Raw genomic sequence first — 18788 nt, 5'->3', positions numbered from 1 at the left:
AAGCACAGCAGGTCAGGCAGCATCCGAGGAACAGGAAAATCGACTTTTCGGGCAAAAGCCCTTCATCAGGAATGCGTGAAACGACGATTTTCCTGCTCCTCGGATGCTGTCTGACCTGCTGTGCTTTTCTACCACCACTCTAAACTAGACTCTGATCTCCAGCATCTGCAGTCCACACTTTTGCCTAGTGTGTGAAATAATGCAAGCATTGTGCTTGAAGAAAATATGCAATTAACATCTGAGACCAAGTATGATGAGATGAACCCAGTCTCTTGGTTATTGAGACTTAAATAAACCTATTGTCGTTATCTATTTGTTCAAAATGAATGAAAAATTGAAGTGGTAATCTCAATTTTCCGGCGGAATTACCACACAATATAAAATAAAACCTCTGGACCTGTCAGCTCCAATCCGAGAGATTTCTTCAATTCACACAGATTGCCAGCAACAGAAAGAGAAAAGTTTATAACAACCAATAAAATGTCTCTTCTAATGCAAATTGTCAAATCACACTGCACGATCCTTGCAAGTATTGGTGTTCCTGCGAAGTCTTGTAACTTGAGTTTAGAGTCAATAGTTTGTCGATTCAGAAGATCCTGTGTAAGCTGCAGAATTGTCTGTTTTTCTATACCGTGCAGAATGGGTTTGCATTGATCAAGTTTGGTTGAGCACCGACCCTGGCTGGTCTGGAACGTGTTTCGCAAGACCGCTATCTCTGTGTCGTAGTTTAGTGCCTGCTTTCGGTCAGATGGGTTTTGTAACAACCCACCTCTGAGTGATACCTGGTGTTTCCCATTCCTTGATGTGAAGAGATTGTGTTGGTGGGTCTTGGTCAGGCAGCTCGCTCCAAATGGGAGCACAAATACAACAGGTGGGAAGTGTGGGGGTGGGGAGAGGGTGTTGAGCAGTTCATTGTAGAGCAAAAAGTGAGGGTCAGTACAGAAGATTTCTACCACCTTGTGTGTTTCCATTAGTCAGCGGATGTGTGGGGACATGACAGTTGTGAGGACAATTAAGTAGAATACACATTATCGAAATATTTTGATTGTCAAAAAGACGTGTGACTTACTAAACGATGCACAGTGCTGTGGTGCAGTGTTAAATCGGAAAAAAAATGCTGAGATCTGGAGTGTAGTGGCAGCAGCTCTCCCACAGAGGATTAAACAGCTTGGCCCTTGCCCTTCTTTGCTGTTATCCTTTGATCTTCTCAGGGTAATAATTCTGTTCTGTCCAGTGATGGAGATGTCAATTTTGATGAGATGTGCCTTTAATCGGGATTTGTTCTGTCCTGTTTCTCTTGAAGAAAATGTCGTGAACTTGTTCCTGAGTTATCTGCTCCATGGAAAGCAGACTGAATAGCTTTGGGATTTTTTAAGTCGATAAAAGAAGGATGGGTGGCTGGATTCTGGCTCACAGAAACCCGGTGATTTCCTTTTCCTTTCAGGAAGTTTGTTTGGAGTTGAAGGTGTTAGATACAATTCCTTGATGCTGAAATAAACGTTCCAGTCTCTCTCTGCTGATAACTTCATTCTGTCATTGTTCCTTCTCCTGGACTGGAGGGGATAACAAGGGAGGGAAATCTGTTTTGCTGCATGTGATTTTACCAAGGATGTTTATGCGAAGCTACAGTGTTGGAACAGTGGATGAGGAATAGTTTAATAATATTGTACTTTGTTAAGTATTTCGCTAGTATTAAAGTTATATTAATTGTTCAATTTTGGCTTGTATCTTAAGTGTGAGGTAAGAGTAAAGAATGATTTCATTAACGCCTTGACGTTTGAGCAATCTAATCACATCTGAAACGCAGCACTTTAGACTTGCCTTTTAATTACGATAAAAGTTGAAATCTAGGCTCTGCCCTTGCTATGTTTTAAGGGATTTTGGTAAAGTCCAGATCACAGTGGGGTTTGGAAAGACAATGGATTACAGATGCAAAAATCTTCACAGTTCATTGAATATGTTTGCTGCTAAGTTTACAAAATGACATGTCCTTATGGACATAAACTGATGTGACGATTTTCATAAAGGGAATTGCAGAACAGCAATGTTTATACAATCAACTGCTCATATTATTTTTACTCAATTAATTGGGCAAGATTAATCTTCCAGTAGGGTTAGGATAAGCAGTCCTTATTATCTTGACATTAACATGAGTGGATATTGAGCTGGATGGGTCGACACTGTTTCACATCTATACATTCGTAGATTTTGAAAAACAATTTGACATTCAGTAATCCATAAACTTCCCACGGCTAATTATCCAGTGGGTCCGGCTCTTTAATATGTGAGGAAGGTTTCTTCTACTCTGGAAAATGTCCTATACTGTCCACTCTCTCGATGCCAAACTTAGAAATTTCTATCAGGTTGCTCCTCAACATTCTGCATTCCAGTAAAAACAAAACAACTCTATCCAACCTTCCTTCATAGCTAAAATTCACCCATGCTAGGCAACATCATGGAAAACATTTTGTGTACCCTCTCCAAAACATCCGTTTCCCTCTGGGAGCATGATGACCAGAGGTGTGTGCAATGTTCAAAGTGTGGCCTGACGAAAGCAAACAACTTGTCGATCCTTGTAATTAATGCCCCTTCCAATGGAGGCAAGTATGTCATCAGCCATGTTTTAACTAAATCATCTACCTGCAGTGCCACCTTCACTGATCTGTGGGGCTGCACACTCAGATCCCTCTGCATACCAATACTCCTCAGGGTTCTGTCATTCACTGCATAACTTCCACCTGTACTCGAACTTCCAAAGGGCATCACTTCACATTTTTCTGGACTGAACTCCATCTGCCATTTTTCCTGCCCATGCCGACAACTGATCTGTATCCTGCTGCATCCTCGAACAATCTTCGCTCTGCGCAATTCCATCAAAGTTTGGATCATCCGCAATTGTGCGAATTTGACCAGCTACATTTTCCTCGGAAGCGTTTGTGACGATCACGAACAGCAGAGGTCCCAGCACTGATTCCTTTGGAACATGACTACTCAATATCCTCCATATCAACAAGCATCCTCCCACCGCTACCCGATGTGTCCTATGACTAAGCCAGTTCTGTATCCATCTTACCATCTTACCCCAATAGCATGTCATATCACCTTTTGTAACAGTCTGCAATTGGGGTCATGTAATCTCATCAAAACCTCCCCCGCATGAAATCCTATCGATAATAAGTCCATTTTATTCTAAATGCATACAGATCTTGTCCCTGAGAATCTTTTCCAATCATTTCCCGACCACTGACGTGAGACTCGCACGAGTGCCTGTAATTTTCAAGATTGTCCCTTCTACTCTTCTTAAACAGTGGGTCAAGATTAGGTATTCTCCAGTCCTCTAGGACATGACCAGCAGCCAAAGACTGAACAATGATGTCAGTCAATGCTCCAGCAATTTGTTCTCTTGCCTCCCACAATATTCTAGGATAGATCCCATTAGGACCCGGGGACTTTCCTACTTTTCAGCACCACTTCCTTTTAAAAAGCAACTTGCCTTTCAAATTTGACACGTCCTCCCCGACATCATCCTCTACCAATTTGTCTCTATGATGAATACCAAAGCAATGTATTCATTTAGGACCTCACCTACCTCTTCAGGCTACATCAATAGATTCCCTCCTATATATATATAAAGGCTTTGAATTCAACGTAATCCTGTTTGCGAATGACTATTCACAACCCCTATTAGTCCTTCTAATTCCTTGTTTAAGTTCATTCCCCGTTTTCTTGTATGCTTCAAGGGATTTGTCATTTCGCATCTGACGTATGCTTTCCTTTCTTTCCCACCAAGGTCATAAAATCCTTGGTCATTCAAAGTTCACGTAACGTGCGATACCTTCCCGTCGTTCTCACAGGAACGTGTCACTTGTAAGCTCTTACCAACTGCCATTTGATATCCTCCCACATGTAGATTTAACCTCAAACAGTCACCACCAAACAAATTCTCCAATTCCTGCCTAATAATGCTGTAGTGCCCCTTCACCAATGACTGCTGTTATCCCTATCCATGAATACCTCAAACCCCACAGTATTATGGTCACTATCGAAATGCTCCCCCACTAAAACTTCACTCATCTGGGCAGGCTCATTTCCCAAAGCCAACTCCAGTCAAGTTCTACCATATCAAAGCCAGTATCAACTAAGTGAGTGCCAGTTCATAAAGGGGAAGTTAAAATCACCGACCACAACGACCATGCTTTTTTTTCTTTCTGAAATCTGCCTACGTATTCTCTCCTATACCGCCTGCTCGTTGTTGGGAGGCCTGTAGGATAGCCGATGCACCTTTTCTGATCCGTCGTTCTACCCATATTGCCGCGCTGCACAAGCCCTCTGATGTATCTTCCGTCATATGGAGATGAGATACTCCTTTACCAGTAATGCACCTCCCCCCCGCCCCCACTTTTCCACTCCCTTCTTTTCACATCTGAAACATCTGAATCCACGGACATGCAACTTCCAGTCCTGTCTCATTTTCAGCCACGTCTCCACAACTTCAATAATGTCATAGTTCGAAATACTCACCTAAGCTCGAAATTCTCCTTCAGTGCCTATCATAGGTCTATCTTTGAAGCGCATGCATTTGGGAACACCTCCCTGGTACGTTTCAGCAGAGTTTCCCTGCCTGTTCCTGTTATTAGTAAAGTTTGCCTTGGTTTCTAACTCTCCCTGAATTTCTGCTTCGAGTTACGTCCCTACTCCTTTGATTCCCCTCCCGCTGCCAAACCAGCTTAAATTTTCCCCAACCACTTTACCAAGTAACACCCCATCCCACCCCAAGGATACCAGTCCTGGTCTTTCTAGGTGTAACCCAAACCATTTGTACAGGTCCCACCTCCCCCAGCACCAATTTCAATGGCCCGTGAATCTGAACACCCCTCACAACATCGTTTCAGCCACTTGTTTCATCTTTTATATCTTACTGTGTCTGCTCTGACTTGCTTGATGCCATAGATTGTAATCCAGAGATAAATGTCATTGAGGTTTTACATTTCAGTGTTCTTCCTTGTTCTCCATATCCGGCTTTCAGGACCTCATCCTTTTTTAACACATGTCCTTAGCACAGACGTGTATCATGATCACTTCCTGTTCGCTCTCCCCCTCCAGAATGTCCTGCAACCACTCCAAGACATCCAGGATCCGAGCGCCAGGGAGGCAACACCATCCTAAACTCTTGTTGATCGACACAGAAATGCCTATCTTCTACCTTTACGATTTAATCAGCTATATCTTTCAAATTTCTATGCCTATTTCTCCTCCGCCTGCAGCAGAATTTGACTGTTGTTACCCCATAATAGTGCATTCCCCTCAATAGTTCCCAACACACTATAAATGTTCTGCAGGTGAATAGCCACAGGAAATACTTGCACTGCCTGCTTCACCATCCTGCTCTGCCTCGTGAAATCCCATTCTCTTACTGCCCGTGATGCCTGAGTTTGTGCTGTGAGCAGCTGTCTATTTGTGCTATCCACATTCCTCTCCGCCTCAGGACTGCTTCACAGTGTCACTAGACACGGTTCTAACTCTGAAACTCCGACTTTCAAGAGCTGCAGCTGGAGACACTTCTTCCACGAATTCAGGGTTCTGGCACGAGAAATGTATCTGGTGTCCCACATCAAGCAAGAGGAGTACACTCCAATTTGTACCTCTCCTGACATGCCTTACCCCGTTAAGCTATTTAATCTTTACAATGTAAAATGCTTTTAATACAAAACTGAAGCTGCTCATGCTCTCTGCTCCGATATCAATTTCTTAAAACTTACCTTTTAATCGCAAACAGTTTCCAGAAGCTGTTTGTGCGAGTGCTACTTTTCCCACTGGGACTCTCTCTGTCAACATTCCTCTCAGAATGTTCTGTTTGCTCTCCTCTGAAAATTAACTCTTCAAAATTAACTTTTTCTCATTACTCGAGGAAGGAGGGATGGAACACAACTCTAATATAACGTTTGGGGCTGACAGTTCCTGAACATCAAGTTCTTCCACGACACCCTTCACACCCGCGCTGACTGCAAGGCCCACTCCCAGAATGCAAGCAGGCCATGTCTCAGCAGTCGATAAGTGGTTACTGTTGTGAGGTCAGCCATCTCAGTCATTACACAGGAATTCCTCAGGGTCATGTGATTAGCCCCAAAACCTGCAGCTGCCTCACCAATGCCTTTCCCTCCACTGTCAATTCTGAAGTGGAGAAATGTGCTTATGATCACACAATATTCAGCACCATTTCTGAATCATTAGGTAATGAACAGGTCTCTGCCCATATACAGAAAGACAAAATCTAGCTTGGTGAGATAATAAAAAGGAGTAGGTCATTTAGAAAAGAGTTGGTGAGAAATGTCTCGACCCAGAGAGTGGTGGATATATGGAATGCTCTGCCCCAGATGGCAGTGGAGGCCTAGTCTCTGGATAATTTCAAGACAGTGATGTATAGAGGTCTTAAATGTAGTAGAATCAAGGGTTATGGGGATAAAGCAGGAGCAGGATACTGATTGTGGATGATCAGCCATGATCATAATGAGTGTTGATTTTGGCTCTAAGGGCCGAATGGCCTAATTCTGCATCTATTGTTTAATGTCTATAATTGATCAGTAACATTTAAACGACAGAAGCACCAGGCAATGACCATCTTCTCCCAATCTCCATTGGCTGACTATGACATTGCCATCGCTGAATGAATGATAATTAACAATCTGAGTCAAACATTGACAAGAAAGTGACATGATCCAGCCTTGCAATTGCTATGGCCACAGGAATGTGTCAGTCGCTCTGATCACTATAGTAATAAGCTCCCTACCTGCCTCTCCAATCCAAGTCCACCGTCCAGAACGCACAGCTCAGGGGTTGGGACGGAACGCATCCACAAATATGACTGTGGATCCAGCAAGTCTCAGGACGCACCATACTGTCCTGGACAAACAGCCGATGGATTGGAGTGCTACCCATCACATTCAGTGCTCGCTCTCTTCACCAACCGACATACACAACCAGCAATGTTACCATCGAAAGGCGAAAAACAGCAACACTCCAAGCGTCATCCGTCAGCACATTGCAAACACATGGCACCCAGTGTCTGGAAGAACAATGGCAGCAGATGCGAACAACTGTCATCACAAACACGTTCCCTTTCAAGCCGGAATTCATTCTAACTTGGTGATAACTTATCGTTCCATGGCTGTTGCCACGTAAACGTTCAGCAAATCTCCTCCATCTTCTTGCAACACAGGGAATATGATTTCAAAAATGCAGATCTCCAACACTGACACAGATTTGAACAGAGCAGGGCAATGAACCTTAGCCTCGGAACTAAACCGTTACATTAGCAGATTTTAAAAGAATCACTATTCCCACATCTGGAAAAATCTATCTCTGAATCTGAGAGATCACTGGTGTCCAAGGGAGTGTGCCATATGGCAGAGACCAGGAGAAATGTCCAAAGTAAAAGACTGCATGCTTGGTGCTGAAGCCTTGTTGAATTCAGGGTGTCGGCAATGTCACCGAATAGTCTGTGTCGAGGTTTATTGTGGCGATTCCAATGAATGTCTCAAATCTTGGTGGCAACAAAGCCGGGAGCCAGATACATTTGACTCAGTTGTTGATGGTGGATACCAATCTCTGTGTAGGCATTTCCTACACAGGAAACTACGTTGAGTCACCTGGACCATCTCTGATCTTCGATTGTGGATCAATTCTGCGCGTTTTGTGATTATGTCAACACACTTAGTATGTCGTTATTCAGGGCTAGGGAATGGTCTTAAAAGGGAGTAGTCTGCACCAGGAATTTGGTTGGACATGGGGAGCACTTTTTTCTGTTATTCATTCAAACCTGTGGATATCACTGACTGGACCAATACTTGCCACCCATCCATAATTGCCCAGAAAAGAGCTGAGATTCAAGGAAGTGACTGTGGGTCTGGGATTTCTCCTGAAATTCCACAATGGCTTAATGACTATCATTAGATTATTAAGTCTATGTTTTCATCTATCCTATTTCCACTATCTGCTTTGACAGGCATCAAACCTGTCTCCCCAGAACATTACCTCAGTCTCTGAGTTAGTGACACCATTACCATTTCCCAAAATCTTTGGCATTGTCCTGAATCCACAGAAGCTTTATCTGATACCAAGCAATGGCACAACGTTAGGTTCTCCCAAAACAAGCTGTGACACAATTCTGGTGATTTCCATGGAAAATGCTGGATCAACAATAGAGATTCTTAGCGACAGTGTGTGCTCTGGGAGTGGGATCTCTGATCACAAGGGGAGGAGCTTGGAAGCGTTAGCCTGGATAAAAGCAACAACATTTGCTTAATCCCAGATAAAGTGTCTGATTTTTAAACCAGAAAGTAGCAATGATCTTTGCTGCATGGATTCAGTTTTTTATTTGAGTCAGGGCTGCGGTGTACTGTCTCAGACAGATGGACGTGAAACATATACTTAATGTTGAAGTTCTTCTGATTGTAATGAGTATCCAACATGGTACTTGGTGTTTGGATGCACTGCTGAATACTTTCATAGCTCAGATTGCCAGAATTTTCAGAGACAGGGTCTAAATGCCCAATCATTTGTTTTTTTTTTCATGTCGTAGAGGGCATTCATTCTTTGACATTGCAGAGTGATTCAATGCACTGTCCTGTAGGACATAAAATGCGGATGTATACATCTCGGAGAAATGAGCGGTCTGGAAACTCCAAAAGGGATGGAAGGAATTTTGCAATCAATTCCTGTGAAAGGTGGGTCTCCCATTCTTGATTTTACTGATCTCAGGCGCTTTTGTGTGCATGCTGTATTCTTAAGGGAAACTCGAGCAAGTTAGAGTAACCCATAGAGTCAATAAAATCAGGTGTTCTCAATCACATGACCGTGTTTCTTGGAATAATCAGCTGCTCATGTTTTCGAATCGGAGAATGTTAAATACAGAAGAAAGTCATTCGATCCATCGTAGTGGGACCAGATATAAAAAGAGCTGCCCAGCTAGTCCCACTATCAAACTCAATCTCCATAGGCCTCGAGCCTCATCATTTGCAATAGTATATCCAGCTGTTTTTTTTTTAAATGTCCTTTGGAATCAGCCTCCACTACTCTCCCAGGCAGTGGATCCCAAATCCTAACAGATTTCCAAAGAAAAGACATTTCTCCTCATCTCAATCCATGCCGTTTTGTTGACAATCTTGAAATTCTAATCACTAGTTCCGAAATACCAATTAGTGAAAATATCATTCATTACCCTGTCAAAATTGCTCCTAATTTTGGATACTTTAATAAAGGACTTCGATGATGTATACAGCATCGAAACAGATCTTTCGGTCCAACTCATCCTTGCCGACCAGATATCCTGACCTAATCTGGTCTCATTTGCCAGCACTTGGCCCACATCTCTCTTAAGCCTTCCTCTTCACATACCTATTGAAACGCCTTTTAAAAGCTGTAATTGTACCAGCTTCCACCACTTCTTCTGGCAGCTCATCCCATACATATACCAGCTACTGTAGGAAAGAATTGGCCCTTAGGACGATTTTAAATCCTTTCCCTCTCATCCTAAACCTATGCACGTTAGTTCTGGACTTTGTCTGTTTACCCTATACGTGCCTCTCATGATTTTATAGACCGCTATAAAGTCACCTCTCAACCTGCGATGCTCCAAGGAAAACAGCCCGAGCCTATTCAGTCTCTCCCTAAAGCTCAAACGCTCCAACCATGACAACATTCTTCCAAATCTTTCCTGAACCATTTTAAGTTGACAATATTTTTCCAACAGGAAAGAGACCAGAATTGAACGCAATATTGCAAAAGTAACCGAACCAATGTCTTGTACAGCCGCAACGTGACCTCCCAACTCCTGTACAATAAATGCAAGCATACAAAACACCTTCTTCACTATCCTATCCACCTGTGACTCCACTTTAAAGGAACAATGAACCTTCACTCCAAGCTCTGTTTGTTCAGCAAAACTCCCCAGGATCTTATCATAAAGTGTATAGTTCCTGCTCTGATTTGCTTTTCCAAAATGCAACACATCGCATTTATCTAAATTAAACTCAGTCTGCCAGCCCTCAGTACACTGTAATCTGATCAAGATCCAATTGTAATCTGAGTAACATTCTTTGCTGTCCATTACATTTCCAATTTTGGTGTAATTACAAAATTACTAATAATACTTACTATGTTTACATTCAAATTATTTATAAAAATGACGAAAGGTAGTGAAGCCAGCAGCGATCCTTGTGGTGTTCCATTCGTCACAGGCCTCCAGTCTGAAAAACAACCCTCCATCACCACCCTCTGTCTTCTACCTTTGAGCCAGCTTTGTATCCAAATGGTTAGTTCTCCCTGTATTGCATGTGATCTAACCTTGCTAACCAATCTCCCATGGGGAACCTTGTTGAACGCCTAAGTAAAGTCCATATAGATCACGTCCGCTACTCCGTCCTCATCAATTCTCTTTGTTACTTCTTCAAAAAACTGAATCAAGTACATGAGCCATGATTTCCCACGCACAAAGCCATGTTCACTATCCCTAATCAATCACTGCGTTTTCAAATATTTGAAATCATGTCCCTCAGGATCCCCTCCAAAGCTTGCCTACCTACAATGTCAGGCTCCCTGGTCTATAGTTCCCTGGCTTTTCCTTACCACATTTCTTAAATAGTGGCACCACTTTAGCCAACCTCCAAACTTCAGCCACCTCACCTGTGACTATCGATTATATAAATATCTCAGCAAGATGCCCAGCAATAACTTCCCTAGCTTCCCACACTGTTCGAGGGTACATCTGTTTAGGTCCTGGGGACTTATCGACTTTTATGCATTTCAAGACATTCAGCACTTTCTTCTGTGTAATGTGGACATTTTTCAAGATGTCACCATGCATTTCCCCACATTGTATATCTTGAAAGTCCTTCTCCAGATAAACACTTGCTGATCTTTGAGAGGCCCTATTCTCTCCCTAGTTACCCTTTGTCCTTAATGTATTTTTAAAAACCTTTTGGATTCTCCATAATCTTATTTGCTAAAGCTATCTAATGTCCCCTTCTTGCCCTCCTGATACTTGACATTTTATGCTCCAAAGAGAATAAGCCCAATCTCTCCAATATTTAATGGATCTAAAATTCTTCATTCCAGGTATTATTGCAGTAAAGATTTTTCCTTGTCCCTGATTAATTTTGAACGGCTTTGGTGTTGTAGTTCTGATTCTTTAACATGATACGGCATATGACAACAATCATCTTTTTTTTCTGAAAATCCATCACTTACAATTCGTGCTAAGGCACAGAGAACTTTTGATGAGTAACTTCAAGTCTCTTTTCCCCCTTCTCTCCCTATCATTTTGTCTAGTGACGATTGTATTCTTGTCGAGGAGCAAGTGTGATTTTTCCAAATGCACCACTTGCTACCTTATTGCCACGTAAGCATCTGATCTACTGAAAATTATTATTGAAATTACAGTTGGTTGGTTTGGTTTCCTTTATTATCCATCATGTTTCTTGGACATTGTTCCTGTTTGTCGTTTTATGTTATCCTCAACTTCATGGCAATTGATTGCACTGTCTGGTTCACTGTTGCTTTTTCGTTTGATCGATTTGTCGCTATCTGTTTTCATCAAATGAAAACTAAGTACGGCACAGACAAAACTGCAACAAAAATCCAAACAACGCTTTGCATTTTGTTTTTGTTAAAATCATTCGCAACAACTTTCGATGTGAACCGCTAATGATAATCAACAAAGTTCGGTGGTACTGTTGCAGCAGCTACAGTTATTATAATGACTTCGGTAGGCAAGTTTAATCCTTTGAACAATTTGTAACTTCAATTATCCTATTCATTTTTATTCTCTTTATCAACATTCTGACTGTCAGACACATCTTCGAGGCTATTAAGGTGCGTAAGGGTCTGAGGGGTCAGAGATAAACAGAGAATGACACAGCGGTGGAGAGCAGAAACTAATCTGTGACTTTACTCTTCTCTATATCAGCCAGGTTCATACTTCTCTGGTCGGTGTATATTTTGTATTACGTTAATGCTGGGTATTCATTGAATCTTGCTGCTTTTGATCTCTTTGTACAAATCGGCTGTATGCTGCGGAACTTAAGTTGTTGCATGTGAGAAACGAAGCTCACTCACTTCAATAATTTCAGTCCGAGACAAGATCTGAATCAGTAGTGTCAGTTATTTCGCTCTTGCAAGAGGGGTGTTGTGTCCACTGTCCACAAGGCAGGGACCCACGCGCACTGAATTCAACTAGTACACAATATTTATGTGATTTGGTTCCTATTCTTTCATCCCATTGCTCCTCCTCTGTTTACATCTCCCACCTCTCTTAAGACCGGCGCCCATTACTCTTGTTTATCTCTTGCCTTATCCAGCCTTGTCTGTGACAAAATGCTTATTTCTGGCCTCACAAGTCCGCTTGACCACATCCTGCCATGGTCCATTGTTAGGTATATCCTCCTTCACTACCATCTATTTCCCTCGTTTGTATGACCTTATGACATCATTACTTCTTGATTGTGGTTTGTTCTTGTATTTGCAGAATCGGGAAATAGATGCTTATAATTACTGTTTGTACAGGCATATCTAGCTGAACCCCCTCCCCTCACAGCACCTTATCCATTTGTCTGTAACATCTACAATTGTTTGCAGGCACATTTCATTCTTGTATGCACATTTTAGCTTATACAAAAATAATTATGTATTTCCTTCACATAGTTTTCATTCTTGTTGACTCAGTTCTTTGCTGAAACAATTATGCACTGGTGTGAGTTCATTTACCTTGCATAAGTAATTATGACGCCCAAGTTAAATTACTTTACCTGCATCCCACACTGCACAAATGCATTTATTTACGTGATGATCCTGAAAATTTTCAGAGAACAGTTAAAAAAATGCGCTGCATATTCCAGTTATAAAAATAAATCATTTGATGAATACATCCGATTAACTGAGAGCCAACATGAGCCTCAGCAGTTGTCTTCATGAACCAAGTGTCCACGTGAGGAATGGTCCGAAAGGAGAAGGAGGAGCAATAACATGATAACACTCCTTTTCTACTAGACAAGGACTGACTCTATCTGAGGAGCAAAATGAAACAGACTGTAGGAGCAAAGCCAGTGTAAAGTGCTGATAGCAAGGAGCAACATTCAGTCGAAAGCTGAACAACAAAAGCACAACCAAAAGAGGAATCAGACGTGCTTTAAGTAATCATAACGAGCAATCAGAGTGAACTGAAATAAATGACCTGGAGGAAAGTATTATCATTCACTGCAGGGCAGAATGGGAACAGCAATGGCAGGTTCCTGCCCGCTCTTCATCACGGAATTCTCTGATCCACACGTCTGGATAAAAGTTGAAAAAATTGAGAAGTTTCTGATTATAAAGATTACAAATACGTGTCTTCTCATCACAAATGTATTTTCAGCAACACTTCCCTTTGTCTGTTTCCTTCAGTTTCCCCCGGCTTGATGCTGATATCACTCCCTTTCTCTATTTCCTTATTTGCACCAATCAGCTGCTGTGCTGATGGGGGAATCCAAGATCCAATGAGAGGATTCGGTGTCAGACGTGATCCGAATCTCGCGAATGGGGTCGGACGTGGGAAATGAGCCAGCGTCCTCGGTGCTCCCATAAAAATGTTTTCAGGGTCTCACTGCATACAATGAGCTGACTGTAGGAACTGATTCTGGACGAACCATGTTTGCTTGTGGCTCCATATTAGTGTCTGACATAAATGTAAAAAGATATTTGCTTCGTCACCAAGAATTATTGTTTCCATCTGGAAAACAGCTCCGAAATCCATCCCTGCCTCAGCTCATAACGGGTGAAATATCCATTCATTCGATTGTTCCCTATGTCCCCTTGAATTACAAGGGCCCTATCGGCCTGACACCAGATTATAAACTCCATGCATTTACTTTGTGCAAATTTCTACCACCTTCCTGGCTTGCTTTCCCAACAACTCCCATTCCCTGATTATCCATTAACCAGAGTGGCAGGCATATTGTCCTCCAAATTCTTGCTGGTACATTCCCACCCGTCTATTCAAAATGCTCCAAGATCATCCATTGATTCATTTGCTTTCTTGGGCTTCTGTAAATATTATTTTGTAAAATGTCGATGAAAGTGTTCAACTGTGATATAAATATTACGAGATGGGAAAAGAACTGACTAACCTCATGGAATTAAATCCAATATGAAATGGCAAGGAAGAATGCCAGAGTCAAAAGAAAGAGACAAAAATACACCCTGCAGATGCTGGAATCCAAAGTCGACAAGCAGGAAGCCAGGCAGCATCAGGACGTGGAGAAGTCGACGCTTCAGGTGTAAGCCTTCTTCTGCAACAACAGAAAGTATGACAATTGGGAACAATCCTGTATGACTGAGCTGTTTAACCTTCTGGTCTCCCCATCAAACTCTGTCTGAGTATCTAGCACCTTCTCCTATTTAAAATGTTCCTTAAAATCTACCTCTTCAAATAAGTTACTCTCACCTGACCTAATATCATCTTTGATATGTCATAAACAACTACTTAATTTGATATGATAAAGGCCTTTGAAATATGTTTCTCGACATGGAGTTGTAAAAAATGGAAACAGAGCCTTCCATTCAAATCATCAATTCTCACCAGATACCTTCAACTAATATCGGCCTACTTGCCAGTATTTGTCTATATCCACCTAGACCCTTCCTATTCAAAATATTCATAACTCCTACGGCACCTCATTCCATTCAAGCATCACTCGCTGTGTGGGAAAGTAACCCCTCAGTTCCCTTTCAAATCTTTTCTCTCTCACTTTAAACCTATGCCTTCCAGGTTTGGACTTACATACGATAGGAAAAATACCTTGTATAATTCCCCTATCCATGCCACTCATGATTTTACAAACCTCAATAAGGTCACCCCTTTGCCTCAGACATCGGAGGGAAAACAGCCCCAGCCTATCCTGCCTTTTCTTCAGCCTCTCACTTTATCTCCAGCCCTGCAAACGTAGCACCATCCTTGTCAGCTTTTCTGAATGCTTTAAAGTTTCAGAAAACTTTCCGACAGCAAGAAGACCAGAACTAAATTAAGAATTCCACAAGTGGCCCAAATAATATCCTGAACACCCACAACTCTGTAGACAATGCATTGACCATAAAGCTTTCCGAATGCTTTCTTCACTGTGACTTCTGACCCGTTGGACCCGTTGGAAACTGTTTAACTGTGATTCCACTTCATTTATCAAAACTCCCCAGAACCCTTGCATTAAATGGATAAGTTCTGCCCTGAATTGCCTTTCCAAAACCTACCAGCTCACATCTATCTAATTCAAATTCATCTCCCATTCATCAGCCAATCAGAAGAGGGTCTATCAATGTTGAGCCAACTTCCAATCAACGAAACTTTCACCGCCATCACATCATCACCACCGTCTACACTGGACTCAACCAACATCGAAGTCACTGGTCCTCAGGCACCATCTTTGCTACAGGTCAAATTCTCCTCTGCCACAACCTCACCACCAACTGTGCCAGACAAACTAATGCCAGAGTCTCTTCTCTCGCCATTGGCCCACCTCAGTGATGTTGCTATGATACAAATCTGTCACTGCTTCACCCACCGCCAGTGATGGGCCCAACCAACATCAAAGTTGCTGATCCATTTTTTGCCTACCTTGATGACATTGCCCTCACCAAACCGACAGCCACTGAAGACAGGTCCCGTGCTTGCTCCAAGCTGGGAAGTAGAGGCTCACTTGAGATCCACACTGGGTACACTCTCCTCTACACTGGGCCCTGGGACCCACTCTCTTCCAAACTGTGCCCACTGCCTTACACGCTGTGCCCATTCTCCTCCGTGCTGAGCCAATTCTCCTTCATGCTGGGTCCACTCTCCTCCATGTTGAACCTATTTTCCTCCACGCTGTGCTGACTGTCCTACGCAGTGGACACACTCTTCTTCTCATAGGGCCCACTCTCCTTTTCAGAGGGGTCACTCTCCGCCGCACTGGGACTGGTCTCCTCAGTGCTGTGTGCACTCTCCTCTGTGCTGTACCCACTCTACTCCACAGTAAGCCCTCGCTGCTTCACAGTGGGTCCACTTAACTCCGCACTAGGCCCACTCTCCTCTGCACTGGGCCAGTCTCCAATTGCTGGGCACAATCTCCTCCGCAGCAGCTCCAATCTCCTATGCATTGGCCCCACATTCCTCCACACTCGGCTCGCTCTTCTCCAAACTAGCACCCAGCTCCTCTGTGCTGAGCCCAATCTTCTCTGCGTTGGGCCCTCTCTCCTCCATGGGAAGCCCACTGTCCTTCACGGTGGGTCTCCTCTCCTCCACACTGGCCCACTCCCCTCCAATCTGGGTCCAATCTCCTCCACACTAGGCCCAATCTCCTTCAAGGTTGGTCCACTCTCCGCTGCCCCACGACCACTCTCCTTTGTGGTGTGTCCACTCTCCTCCACGCTGCGTCCACTCTCCTCCATGCTAGACACAGTTTCTCCATGCTGGGCTGTTTCGTGGTCTGCACCCTGGGCCCCACTAAATACAGTTTAACTCAATTTCCCAGATTCACTCACGGTCCACCATCGCCAATGCTGTCCAAGCTCAGGACAAAATGACTAAGTCGAATAATAGGTAAAAGAGGGGGAAAATGGGAAACAAAAGTGGGAAGAGCCGACAAGCTCCAGCACAGGAGCCTTACACCACCACCATCACGGATGGGAAGCAAATGTACTGCGAACTTACCAAACATACGTCCGACATTTAATCATTTAATGAAGGAACAAAATGCAGTGACCAAGCATCGATCCTTTCAGTGTTCACAGGCCTCCAGTCCAAAAATCAATTCTCCACCACAGCCCTCTGTCTCCGATCATAAGGACAACTGTCAAGCTCATCCTGAATCCCATGTGATCTAAATTTATCAATTATGCCACTTTGCGGAACCTTGTCAAAGGCTTTACTAAAGTCCACATGATCAATCTCCACTGCTGTGCCCTCATCAATCTTTTTTTTTTACGTTATTAAAAAACTCACTCAAGTTTGTGAGACACGACCTTCCTCCCAGATAAGAACACTCACTATCAATAATGAATCTTTGCATCTCCATATGCATTTAATCTGATATTTCGGAATCATCTCTGACAACTTTCCCATCACTGATGTTACACTTAGAAGTGTATTGATACCAGGCTTCTCTTTGCAGCCTTTCTTAAACAGTAGCACAACACTGGAAAAACTGCAGTTCTTCGGTATCTCACCCGTTTTGTAGCTAGGCTCAAATATCTTCAGCTGCTTCCTCATAAGGTCAGAAGCAGGGGATGTTGGCACCGTGTTCAGTACCATTCCAGACTCCTCAGATAGTGAAACAGTCAATGCTCAAATGCAACAAGATCTGAACAATGTCCACGCTTGGATCGACAAGTGGCAAGTAACATTCATGCTTCACAAGCGCCAGAAAATCTCCATCACCAATAAGAGACACTCTAAGCCCTACCCCTTGACATCCAATGGTATTACCATCAATGAATCCCGCACTGTCATCATCCTTGGGCTTATAATTGACCAGAAACTCAACTGGACTCACCACATAAACACAGTGGCTACAAGAGCAGTTCAGAGACTAGGGATACTGCGGCCAGTAACACAACTCGTGACACCCCAACGTCTATCCACCATCCACACGTCAGGAGTATGATGGAATCCTCTCCACTTGCCTGGATGTAGGCAGCTCCAACAACACTCAAGAAGCTTGAAACCATCCAGGAAATAGCAACCTGCTTGATTGGCATCATATTACAAACATTCAAACCTTCCACCACCAGCGCTCAGTAGCAGCGGTATGTAATATTTACAATATGTACTGCAGAAATTCACTAAATATCGTTCGACAGCACCTTCCAAACCCACGTCCATTTCCATCTAGAAGGATAAGCGCAGCAGGCACTTGGGAACACCACCACCACCACCTGCATGTTCCCCTCCAAGCATCTCACTATCCTGACTTAGAAATATACCGCCGTTCCTTCACAGTCGTTGGGTCAAACTCCTGGAATTCCCTCCCCACATGCATTGTGGGTCAAGCTACAGCAAATGAACTGCAGTGATTCAAGATGGCAGCTCACCACCACCTCTTGATGCACAAATAGGGATGAGTGACCAATGCTGGCTATCCAGGGAAACCCAAATCCCACAAATAAATTCTAAAAAATTAATTTACTTGATTGCTGAATGAAACATAAACAACAGAAAACATCATACTGAATAAGTCAACGTATTTGAAAACCCAACAGATCATCCCAGCATAACGATGCTATTCCAAATACTTGCAACAATCCCCATTAACACCCGTTGACACTAAAGGTAAAATCAAAAACAAGTTCTTACAGGATGGGAGGCAGCGAGAGAGAGAGAGAGCACCAACCTGGACCTACCTCTTTGGGCCCAGCAGCTTTTTTTCCAAATTACTGTTAAAACCCAAACCAAACCAAAGCAAAGCTGAGCTGGGAAAACTGGCCACTCCTCTTTCATTGTACAAGTTTTTTCGACAAAACTTAAAGGCCTTCTATTAGTTGTTGTTACATTGGCCCCAAAACATTTCATCATCAAATTTTCTGCTGTCTGTATCGTTAACCGCCTCTATGAAAAGAAAATGCCAAGGACAGCATAACCATGGTGAAAGGAGCAGCTTTATCACATACGGAGCTGATCATTCACACAACACATTGTAAATGTCAGAGCTGGCTTGGGCATATCTTCAACAGTGCATTTTACATTAGGGGAATAACTCAGTGAATCAGACTCTTTGATGCAATGACGTTCT

This window comes from Chiloscyllium punctatum, chromosome 47 (genome assembly GCF_047496795.1).
Source record: "Chiloscyllium punctatum isolate Juve2018m chromosome 47, sChiPun1.3, whole genome shotgun sequence".
NCBI classification, from domain to species: Eukaryota; Metazoa; Chordata; class Chondrichthyes; order Orectolobiformes; family Hemiscylliidae; genus Chiloscyllium; species Chiloscyllium punctatum.
The sequence above is the reverse complement of the archived record's forward strand: the minus strand, read 5'-3'. Positions refer to the sequence as shown.